This window comes from Schistocerca cancellata, chromosome 2 (assembly GCF_023864275.1).
Source record: "Schistocerca cancellata isolate TAMUIC-IGC-003103 chromosome 2, iqSchCanc2.1, whole genome shotgun sequence".
In the NCBI taxonomy this organism is placed as follows: domain Eukaryota; kingdom Metazoa; phylum Arthropoda; class Insecta; order Orthoptera; family Acrididae; genus Schistocerca; species Schistocerca cancellata.
In genome coordinates, this window is record NC_064627.1 from 583297391 (window position 1) to 583309400 (window position 12010).

Consider the following 12010-nt stretch of genomic DNA (forward strand, 5'->3'; position numbering starts at 1 on the left):
TGCCCGCCAAGCAGATCGATCACTGGACTGTGGACTGGGTACAGCGCGTCTCCAAGGGGAGATGACGTTCAACAGGTGATGCGCCGGTAACGTTACAGATCCCGCCCGAACCGTGAAATCCTGATGACTCTCGTCTCGTAGCGTGCCAGCGCTGTAAACGGTCGCACGCAGGGTTCAACATTGTGAGGCGCAGTAAAAAAAATCCAGAAATGTGAGCGATCGCAAATGGGAAATGCTTTTGCTGTCGCTCCCATGAGCCACTGCGACGAGTGGCAGTTTCGATTACGTGAACAGAAATTTAGACAGAAAGACAGTTTGAGAATTAACCGTGGCAGTTACGTCAGTTCTCCTACGCCTCCTGGTTGTATCTTCTTCCTGCAAGTGGAAACCTTTCTATCGGCCCGCGACAGTAAACACACGGTGTTGGCACCGTGACATTTCTGCACTGTCATTCCGTCCAAGCAGCTTCATAAGCATCCCGAACACGATCAAAAAATTTGATAAACTGCACTAGATTTGTCGAATATTTGATAGGTTATGACGCTGTCTGAAGTCTTTGTCAAATATACAGAATGTTTCTCGTGCTTGAGATAAATTTAGATTGACACCATATTTAACGACATGTCGGACAGATTGTGTCGATGTTTCGACGCGTACGATTAGCAAAAAAGAGTTTTATTACAATTGATATCACTGTATCGTGAGGTTCAATAAGTACAGAAACTGTGATCAACGATAAAAACAAAACAGCACTGGCAATTACCAAAATCATAGAGAAGTTACGACTTTCTTTGCCATACATTACGCAGGAAGAGGTTACGGGAATGTAATAAAATAAAAAAAGTGGCAGCTCTCCGATTCTTCCACGGACGATATACTCGTATACGTTCTCTCTTTGATGTATAAAGAACTGTCATTACGGGACCAAATAGAAGAAAATAAATTTTCGTATCCTTTTCTTCTACTTCAATGTGACGGCGAAGTGAATCTGTTATTAAATGTTTGTCCATTAGAAGAAAGTTCACGTAATTATCAGGTTTTGAGTGTAATATTTCCTTTAGCAGATATTCAAGAGCGTATCTCCCACTCAATTACAGCTGTTCCCTGGAGCAACGCTTTGTTTTCTTCTTCTTCTATAATTAAGAGCCAGAGAAACCGGTACACCCGCCTAATATCATGTAGGACTCTACGATCACCCAGAAGTGTCACAACACGACGTGGCATGGAGTCGACTAATGTCTGAAGTAGTGCTGAAGGGAATTGACACCATGAATCCTGCAGCGCTGTTCATAAATCCGTAAGAGTACGAGGCGGTGGAGATCTCTTCTGAACAGCACGTTGCAAGACATCCCACATACGCTCATTAATGTCCATTTCTCGGGAGTCTGGTGTCCAGCGGAAGTGTTTAAACTCAGAAGAGTGTTCCTAGAGCCACTCTGTAGCAATTCTGGAAGTATGGTGTGTCGCATTGTCCTGCTGGAATTGCGAAAGTCCCTCGGAATGCACACTGGACATGAATGGATGCAGGTGATCAGACAGGATGATTACGTACGTGTCACCTGTTATTGTCGTATCTACACATATCAACGGTCGCTTATCACTCCAACTGCACACGCCCCACACCATTACAGATCCTCCACGAGTTAAACAGTCAGCTGCTAACATGCAAGGACAATGGATTCAAGAGGTTGTCATAAGAGTACACGTCTATCCGCTTGATACTATTTGAAACGAGACTCGTCCGACCAGGCAATATGTTTACAGTCATCAACCCGTCCAATGTCGGTGCTGAAGAGCCAGGCGAGGCTAAAGGCTTTGTGTCGTGCAGTCATCAAGGGTACGCGAGTGGGACTGCGTCTCCGAAAACCCACATTTCATTCAATAGTTAACACGCTGGCACTTGTTGATGCCCGACCACTGAAATATGCAGCAGTTTGGGGAAGGGTTGCAATTCTGTCAAGTTGACCGACTCTCTTCAGTCATCGATGGTCCCGTTCTTGCAGGATCTTTTTCCGACCGCCGCGATGTCGGAGATTTGATGTTTTAACGGGTTCTTGATATTCACGGTACACTTGTGAAATGGTCGTAGGGGAATTTCCCCACTTCATCGCTGCCTCGGAGATGCTGTGTGCCATCGCTCGTGCGTCGACTATAGAACCACGTTCAAATTCACTTAAATTTTGAAAATCTACCATTGCAACAGCAATAACCAATCTAAGAACTGTGCCACACACTTGTTGTCTTATACACGACGTTGCCGACCGCAACGCTGTATTCCTTTCTGTTTACAGATCTCTGTATTTGAATATGCGTGCCTTTACCAGTTTCTTTGGTGCTTCAGTGTGTATTCACAGTGCTTAAGTCAAGGCCTTCTCTGCATTGGTATCCATTTCCAATAACGTCGAAATATGTCACGATCAATGTCTGCTTCAAAAGGGAGGTTAACTTGACAAACTTTATTAGTATGTGTATGGGCTTGTTTGACAAACCCATGGATAGAAAAGAGCTTTAATCATGTGCGCCTTTTATTCATACAGCTGTCGCCTACACACCTCGCTCTTGTTCAGCAAGGGAGTTCTCGCTACTGATTCGGTACGATATCTTAGGATCTCGTACGTGGGCGAGTGGATGCTGAATTAAATACGACATTATGGGTTAAGAGATGCTTCTCCAAACATTGGCATAGCGTTGAGGGTATTTATATCAATGCTGGTGACTGTGTTGTCTTGTGAGGTACTTAAGATCGATTAAAGGTGAAAGCAGGCTGTCAAATTTAGCTATCTTGTCGATAAAGTACAAGTAGAGACTAAGTACAGAAACTGGCTGCGAGCGGGCATTGTCTGAAATCAATGGGGAAAGTTGAAAATTTGTGCCAGATCGGGATGCGAACCCGGGTCTCCTGATTATTAGGTAGGTGCTCTGACCTCTAAGCCATTTGGACACCGTGGTCATTGAAACTGCTCAAATATTTAACTTTCCCCATTGGATTCAGTCAACGCTCGCTCGTTGAAAATTTTTGTGACTGCTTTGCGTCTTAATTCATAATGGCTGCTGGATAAAAAGTAGTGTCTGTTCTTTCGGGCAGACACGAAAGTACCGGTGATAAAAAGTCAGTACAAATTTGAAAACTGAATAAATCACGGAATAATGTAGATAGAGAGGTACAAATTGACACGCATGCTTGGAATGTCATGGGGTTTTATTAGAATCAAAAAAATACAAACGTTAAAAAAATGTCCGACAAATGGCCCTTCATCTGATCAGAATAGCAATAATTAGCATAACAAAGTAAGACAAAGCAAAGATGATGTTCTTTACAGGAAATGCTCAATAAGTCCACTATAATTCCTCAACAATATTTGTAGTCGAGGAATAATGTTGTGAACAGCACTGTAAAGCATGTCCGGAGTTATGGTGAGGCATTGGCATCGGATGTTGTCTTTCAGCATCCCTAAAGATGTCGGTCGATCACGATACACTTGCGACTTGAGGTAATCTCAAAGCCAAGCATGATGAATGTGGTGGCTGAGCACACGATCATCACCAAACAACGCGAGCAAGAGTTCTTTCACGCGTCTAGCAATACTTTGTTTTTTCTTTTTTTTTTGTTCTAATAAAATCCCATGTCATTCCAAGCATGTGTGTCAATTTTTACCTCTCTATCTACATTATTCCGTGGTTTATTATATTATACTGACTTTTTGATCACCCGGTATATAGAATACAAGTAAGTTGTTTGGCTTCATTTTCGACATAATAGATGAATCAAAGCATGTAAATGCGAAGTTCTTGGAAATAAATATTTTCTCTGCGCTTAGTTCCCTTTGATTCCTCATTAATGTTTTATTCACTATTATTAGTTAATGCGGAACAAATTAAATAATTCTTCACTACACGCTATACTGAAACTAAGGTTCGGTAGTTGCTATAAACATAAAATATAGATTTTGTTTTACTTTTAATTTTTATAAGGTTAATACGATCTGTAATTTACCTGATACAATGATACTTTTAATTTGTTGTTTACCATTTTTCCTCAGTATACAGTACGTAATTCATTTAAGCAATAGTGTTCTGTAATTCTTCAACTTTGTGAAACCTAGATACAAAATGATTTTGGTAAATGTCGGTAGAGAAACATGGAGAAAGGAAGTTTACGGGAGGCGATGGACTGTCAGCTTAGGCTGTTCTGCCAGGTGCAGCACGCACAGGATCTACCCACTACGGCTCTGACTTCACAGTCGTTTGTCTGGGACGTCTAGGTAATCAGTGAGCATTCTTCATAGCTAATTGATGAAGTAGTAGAGAAACGAAATGATGTCAAGGGTTTTGTCAGTTCAAAGTGGGCACACACACGAGATTATTCAAAATGTTTTCCGCTCCCCTCTTAGGTAATAATGAGCAACGGCCTTGCCGCAGTGGATACACCAGTTACCGTGAGATCACCGAAGTTAAGCGCTGTTGGGCTTGGCCGGCACTTGGATGGGTGACCATCCAGCCGCCATGCGCTGCTGCCATTTTTCGGGGTGCACTCAGCCTCGTGATGCCACTTGAGGGGCTACTCGACCGAATAGTAGCGGTTCCGGTCAATAATACCATCATAACAACCGAGAGAGCGGTGTGCTGACCCCACGCCCCTCCTATCCGCATCCTCCTTGAGGATGACACGGCGGTCGGGTGGTCCCGGCAGGCCACTGGTGGCCTGAAGACAGAGTGCTCTTAGGTAATGAAGTCTTTTTGTGTCTAATGTGTCCTTATCGCCAATGTGATATAAGCACTAACCTGACACCTTACTTTTTATAGTCTTTTCTTATTTACATTTTTTAACTCTCCTTCCCAGTTTGCGATTTTTTTTTTTAGTTCTAACAACCCCGGTCAGTGTCACTGTTATAAAATTTGTTTCCGTGCAAGTCATTATTGACTGAAGCTTAGGAATCTGGTTGACTGTTAAAGGTCGTTACTTCAATAACGAACACAAATTTTTATTAATCTTTTCGCTTTAACAAGTGACGAATGTCAACGAAAAACCACCATTTGAGAAAACAAGATAACAGACATATTAGGATTAATTAACATCCTACACGAACTAGAATTACTGGAACACTAATACTACGTTCATAAGCGGGAGAACGATCGTAGCTGTGTACTAGCTAGGCAGCAACCTCCCGCAGCCAGCAATTGGGCTATGTAAATAGGAGCTGTTGCTATTAGCGTTTGTGGATTTCGCTGGGGCGTTGCTGTTCTGTAAATTATAACTACGCAACATTAATAGGTTTGCAGTCGTACATAAACACACAAAACTGCACGTAATGGTTTTATGAGCACGATACGCTATAACTTTAACACTTCCGTCTAGTGTCGAACTTCTGTCCTTGCTGTATGTTGATTACTTGCGTTTGAGACAGTGTTAGGTACTAGTAAACCAGTAAGACGGACTTTAATGCAATTTCAGTTTGGGTAGCGTATCTGGGCGCCACTGATCTGTTTACAGGTTCCAACCGAGTTGGCGAGTACTTCACGCACATGGCTAAACTTGCAGGGCGCGGTTGCCGAGTTGTGCTTTAGCGCCTATTTAGCCGCACCTCTGGACGTAAAGCAGTAAGGGGAGCTTTTACAACCGAAGCCTCAGACCGTAGGCACGTGAGACGCTATGCAGATTCACACTCGCCCCAGCGCAAACTCGGCACCCGAGTGAAGTTCATTGAATTCACGGTTGTTTTAACGGCAGGAGAGCGACCTGTGTTACTAGCTGCTGAAAGTCCTTGTGAGCTCGCGCTTGCTGCAAGCCGTCTGGCTAGCGGCGGTGCGCCTGAACCGGATGCAGTAATTCGGGCCCTCTGTGTTACGGGGGGCCATTGTGTAGCCTCTGTGGGCGCCTTTGTAGCCACTGCGGCCGTAATCGGCCTATAAACGCCCAGCACCGGAAAGGCGTACACTGTGAGAGCTCTAATCGTATCATAGTACTGGTATGGCTTTTCAATCTGCCACTTCTATCGCAGAAGTAATGTTGAAGGTGCACATAATCATAGGACTATTGCGCAGTACTAATGAAACACACATATGCTAAAGTATTATGACGTTTCTGCAGAGCGTTAATCTCATTTGTAGAAATTAAGAGGGATTCCACAAACAGAAATTTGGAAACACAGATCTTTCCGTTCTTTCATAAGAACCATAAAGCTGTATACATCGGCGCTCAGGTTGACGCCGCGTTTCTTCACTTCAGGAAGGCATTCGACACTGACCCGCATTGTCGTTTAATGAAGAAAACATATTACCAAGCACCGGACCAAATTTACGACTAGATTCAAGACTGCGTTGCATATAGAACTCAACACGTCGCTTTTGAAATTGACAGATGTAAAAGTAAATTCCGGAGTACCCCAAGGAAGTGTCATAGGGCCGTTACTGTTTACATTGTATATCAGTAATCTAGTAGAAAGCGCGGAAAGCTTTTCAAGACTGTTCGCAGATGATGTGGTTTTTTATAGGAAGGCTGTAGTGGTTTGCAGAACGAGCTGCAGAGGATTGATGACTTGTGCAGGCACTGGCGTTAATAAATGTAACATACTGTGCACACGTGGTCGAAAAATCTTCCACAGTACAATTACGCTACTGGTCACAAGTTGTTGAGAAGTGTAACTACCGTAAATTATCCAAGCGTAACCGTTCGAAGTGGCATTACGTAGAATAAAATGGTTCAAATGGCTCTGAGCACTATGGGAATTAACATCTGAGGTCATCATTCCCCTAGAACTTAGAACTACTTAAACCTAACTAACCTAAGGACATCACACACATCCATGCCCGAGGCAGGATTCGAACCTGCAACCGCAGCGGTCATGCGGTTCCAGACTGAAGCACCTAGAACCGCTCGGCCACAGCGGCCGGCACATTAAGTAGAATGGCCACACAAAGCAGATAGTAAGAAAAGCAGATAGCAGACTGAAATACATAGGAAGAATCTTAAGGAAACGTGTTTCAACCACGAAAGAAGTGACGTACAAGACGCTTGTCCGACCTATTGTTGAGAGTTGTCCATCAATCTGGGACCCTTAACAGGTAGGACTGGTAGGTAAGAGAGAGAAGATCCAACAAAGAGCGGAGTGTTTCGTCACGGTGTCTTTTAGTCGACGGTAGAGCGTTACAGAGATGCTCAAGAAACCGCAGTGGCAGACGCTACAAGAGAGGCGCTGTGCATCACCTACACTGTTTACTGTTCAGATTTCGAGAGAGTACTTTCCGGGAAGAATTGAACAACATATTACTTCCTCTCCACATGCATCTTGGGAAATGCACACAATGAAAAAATTCTAGAAATTAGAGTTAATGAAGAGACTTACCCACAAATATTCTTCCCACGCGCCATTCATGACTGGACAGTGAGAAAAGGGGGGGGGGGCAGTTAGTAGTTCCAGAAATTCCCTCCACCACATGGATCGAGAATGACTGGAAGTGGCATGATTACATAAAACAGGTAGCATCAAAAGTCTCTTCAGTCGGCATACCTTGAATCGCAATCGTTTTCATCAATAAAATACATTTTATACAGAATAATCATAAATGTTCAGTTATCTCGAAAATATGAAGTTAGGTAATTAATTTTCTGTTTGTTTGGAAGTACGTTTCTGCAGTCCAGAGGCACACTAAAGTCTACGCGCGACAGTACTGTACCAGGCCGCCAAACGAGACAAAACGGCGCAGCCGTTTGATAAAGTGTATAGTGCGGTAATTCTTTTTCTGCTTTACGGAAACAATGCACCACCACAGTGATAATGTTGCGAGGACGCTTCCAGTATTGTCTGATTGTCGAAGAAACTGGAAGGTCACCTAACTGTGAATAACCAGGAATCGCAAGACAAGATTGGCATGTCACATTTGAGTAATTCAACCAGTGATAATCAATCACAGAGTAGTTCTGAACCTCTTGCAGGACATTTTGAGCACGACAGAACCCTCTGACAGCTGAGTTCTGTTCACACACCCATTCAAAAAGCTCGCTGGACCACGACAGCAACGGAAATTCAGCTGCGTCAGGGCAGTCCAGGTGATTTTCACCTTATCATCACGAAAGAGTCCTTGGTATACCATTACCACCTTGAGACACTGGAGCAAAACAAGCAATGAAACCACGTGGATTCAACCAAGACTGAAACAGGCGAAGACAAAGTTAAATCGTCTATTTTTTTTCTTTCTCAGCGATTTTGCTTGAACTTATGTTGCAGTTATGGAACATTCTTCCAGTATAAATGATCACTGAGTTTACAAAAGTGTTTACTGGTTTATAGATAATGACACATTTTATCATTTATACACGGTCCAGTCGCATTAACGTGACTACCACTTATGTTTAACGTTAACGTGAAGTAAGCACTTACATGTGGAAGGTGACAGCTGTGGAGGATATATAAAGTGTGTCAGAGAGGGGGGCAGGGGGGAATGCGAGGAACAGTGCATCGTTGTCGTAAAGTGCAAACGAAGTGATTTATCTGACGTCGAAATGGGCACGATCATTTGCTTTCGGGACAAGGGTGGAAGTGTGCCTGCGTAGTTAAAGCACACTGTGGTGACAGAAGTCATGGGGTAGTGATATGCACGTATTCAGATGGCGGTAGCATCACGTACAGTACATATCCAAGGTCAATAGACTGGCGAAGCTGCCATTTGTACTCAGGCGATTCAAATGAAAAGGTTTCCGAAGTGATAACTGAAGCACGACGGGGATTAACAGACTTTGAACGCAAAAAGGTAGTTGGAGATAGAAGCATAGGGTATTCCATTTCGGAAATCGTTAGGAAATTCAGTATTCCGAGATCCACAGCGTCGAGAGAGTGCCAAGAATACCAAATTTCGGGCATCACCTCTCACCACGGACAACGCAGTGGTCGACAGCTTTCACTGAATGACCGAGAACAGCGGCGTTTGCAAGACAAGCAACGCTGTGTGAAATAGCCGCAGAAATCAGCGTGAGGCTTGCGACGGACGTATCCTTTAGGAGAGTGTGGCGAAATTTGGCGTTAATAGGCTATGGCAGCAGACGACCGACACGACTGCCCTTGTTAACAGAAGTACATCGCCTCTCCTGGGCTCGTTACCATATGGGTTGGAACCTAGACGAATGGAGAACCATGACCTTGTCAGATGACTCCCGGTTTCAGTTGGTAAGAGCTGATGGCAGGGTTCGACTGTGGTGCAGAGTCCACGAAGTCAGAGACCCAAGCTGTCAAAAAGGTACTAAGCAAACTGGTTGTAACTCCATAGGGGTGTGCGATCTGTTTATATCGAATGGACTGGGTCCAAGTGAACCGATGATTCACTGAGAATGGTTATGTTCGGCTACTTGGACCACATTTTCAGCCGTTCATGGATTTCATGTTCTCAAACAACGACGGAATTTTTCATGGATGACAATGCGCCATGTCACTGGACCACAGTTGTTCGCGATTGGTTTGAAGAACATTCTGGAGCAAATGGTTTGTCCACCCAGATCGCACGACATTTATCCCATCGAACATTAATGGTGGCTTGCGGAGTATGGGTGTAGGTGTAGATGTAGACATAAACGGGAGATGAGTTCGTGCACAAAATCCTGCAGCGGCAACGCTTTCGTAATTATGAGCTGCTATAGAGGCACCCGGATTCAGTATTTCTGCAGGGAACTTCCAACGACTTGTAGAGTCGATGCCAAGTCGAGTTGCTGTACTATGCCGGGAAAAATGAGGTGTGGAGCTATCCGAAACCTGCGCCGAGGCAACTGTGGTGCACAACGGTCCACAGAAGACGTATGTAAACGACATCTGCAGAGATGTGTGCGGGCAAATACACGTGCAAGCGGCCCAGATGAAGCAAGGGGCTACCAATGACCGTTCATCGAACACTTTTGCGTATGGGCCTCCGCAGTAGGCGTCTTGCTAATGCACCCTTGCGGACTGTTGTTCATCGGCGACGAAGGGTGGAATTTGTACGCCTGCACCGCAACTGAACGTCCACTGCGTGCCAGCAGGTGACCTCTTCAGACGAATCACGTTTTAAGTTCCGTCGGACGGGTGGCCATTGGCATGAACAGAGTGAAACGCCTGAAAGCAAACAAGGAGGTAGCGTTACGGTCTGTGGAATGTTTTCGTGACATTTCCTTAGGAATCTCGTCATTCTGAAAGGTGAAATGGATCAACTCAAGTATGCATAGATCCTTGGGGACCATGTTCACCCCTACACGCAGATTTTTTTCCTCGATATGATGCCATCTACCGGCAGGCCAATGCAACGTGTCACATAGCTTGTACTGTACGTGCGTGGTTATAAGAGCATAAGCATGTTTACTGTATTCTCTGGTCAACAAAATCCCTGGATTTAACTCCAATCGAGAATTTGTGGGACAACCTCGATCGGGCTGTCTGCGCCATGGATCCTCAAGTGAGAAACCTCTCGCAGCTGGCCACGGCACTATAGTCGACATGTCTTCACGTACCTGTCGGTACCTTCCAGAACCTCACTGACTCTCTTGCTGCATGTTTCGCAGCGGTCTGCGATGCAAAATGTCGTTACCAGGCTTCTGAAAGGTGATCACATTAACGTGACTGGAGAGTGTGTTGATTGGTACACTACCCAGGTTTTATAACTGAACATTAAGGACATCAATTGGATAATAATAATAAAAGGAAACACTTCAAGAATTTGCTACGCTTGGTTCAAATCGCTCTAAGCACTATGGGACTTATCATCTGAGCCGGCTGGAGTGGCCGTGCGGTTCTAGGCGCTTCAGTCTGGAACCGCGTGACCGCTACGGTCGCAGGTTCGAATCCTGCCACGGGCATGGATGTGCGTGATGTCCTTAGGTTAGTTAGGTTTAAGTAGTTCTAAGTTCTAGGGGACTGATGACCACAAATGTTAAGTCCCATAGTGCTCAGAACCATTTGAACCATTTGAACTTATCATCTGAGGTCATCAGTCCCCTAGACTTAGAACTACTTAAATCTAACTAACCTAAGTACACCACATACACCATGCCCGAGGCAGGATTCGAACCTGCGACCGTAGCAGCAGCGCGGTTCCGGACTTAAGCGCCTAGAATCGCTCGGCCACAACGGCCGGCGCTGCGCTTGGTCCTTTTTTCATAGTGTGCAATCATATTTCTGTAGCATCCAACTTATTCAGGCACTCCGTCTTCACGCCACCATCCGACCGCCGTGTCATCCTCAGTCGAAGATGCGAATAGGAGAGGCGTGGGGTCACCGCTCTTCCGGTCGTTACGATGGTTTTCTTTGAGCGGAGCCGCTACTATTCGGTCAAGTAGCTCCTCAGTTGGCATTATGAGGCTGAGTGTACCCCGAAAAATGGCAACAGCGCATGGTCGCCTTGATGGTCACCCATCCAAGTGCCGGCCACGCCTGATAGCGCTTAACTTTGGTGATCTGACGGGAACCTGTGTATCCGCTGCGGCAAGGCCGTTGCGCAACTTATTCATAGTGTACTGTTATAAATTGCATTTTGGTTTTAGTTTTGGGTGCAAAGACGAATACATTTTGTGGTTGTTCAACACGATTAATACGTTACGTACCTGTCAAGAAAACACATTTCTCTTAAATTCGATCCGCAACTTCGAAATGTTTCCCGTGTACTTCGTTCATAGTCACAGTGGACGTAATCAAAAGTAAAATTTAGAGCGTTGTAAAGCTGAATGGTAATTTAGTTGAAACGAATGGAATTCGTAATACGAATCTGATTTGCCTTTTCCTTTTCTGATTAATATTTCCGCTTCTGCGATGATGTTTACAAACTTTTTTGTGAGTGCATATGGGGAACACAGAGCGAATTTAGGAATGCTGTTGCAAAGTTGCTGTTTGCGTCTCGATTCATTATTGTATCAATGGCTATAAATATTTTTCTTCCAGTAGTATCATAGTCCGCATCGCCGATTTGTTTATTGAGATAGTCATTTCTTGTTGCTAAAATTCTTCACTCACTCGACCAATCTTTCTTTGTCTATTTTTTCTACGCTTAAGCAAACGGA

General features: G+C 44.4%; 1 protein-coding gene and 1 pseudogene across 2 annotated transcripts in view; both read right to left on the reverse strand.

Annotated features, from left to right (window-relative positions):
- Positions 1-12010, reverse strand: part of LOC126162199 (schwannomin-interacting protein 1 homolog) — a 1363715-nt gene that overhangs the window by 839681 nt on the left and 512024 nt on the right. The window lies entirely within an intron of this gene.
- On the reverse strand, positions 11335-11452 carry LOC126163783 (5S ribosomal RNA; annotated as a pseudogene).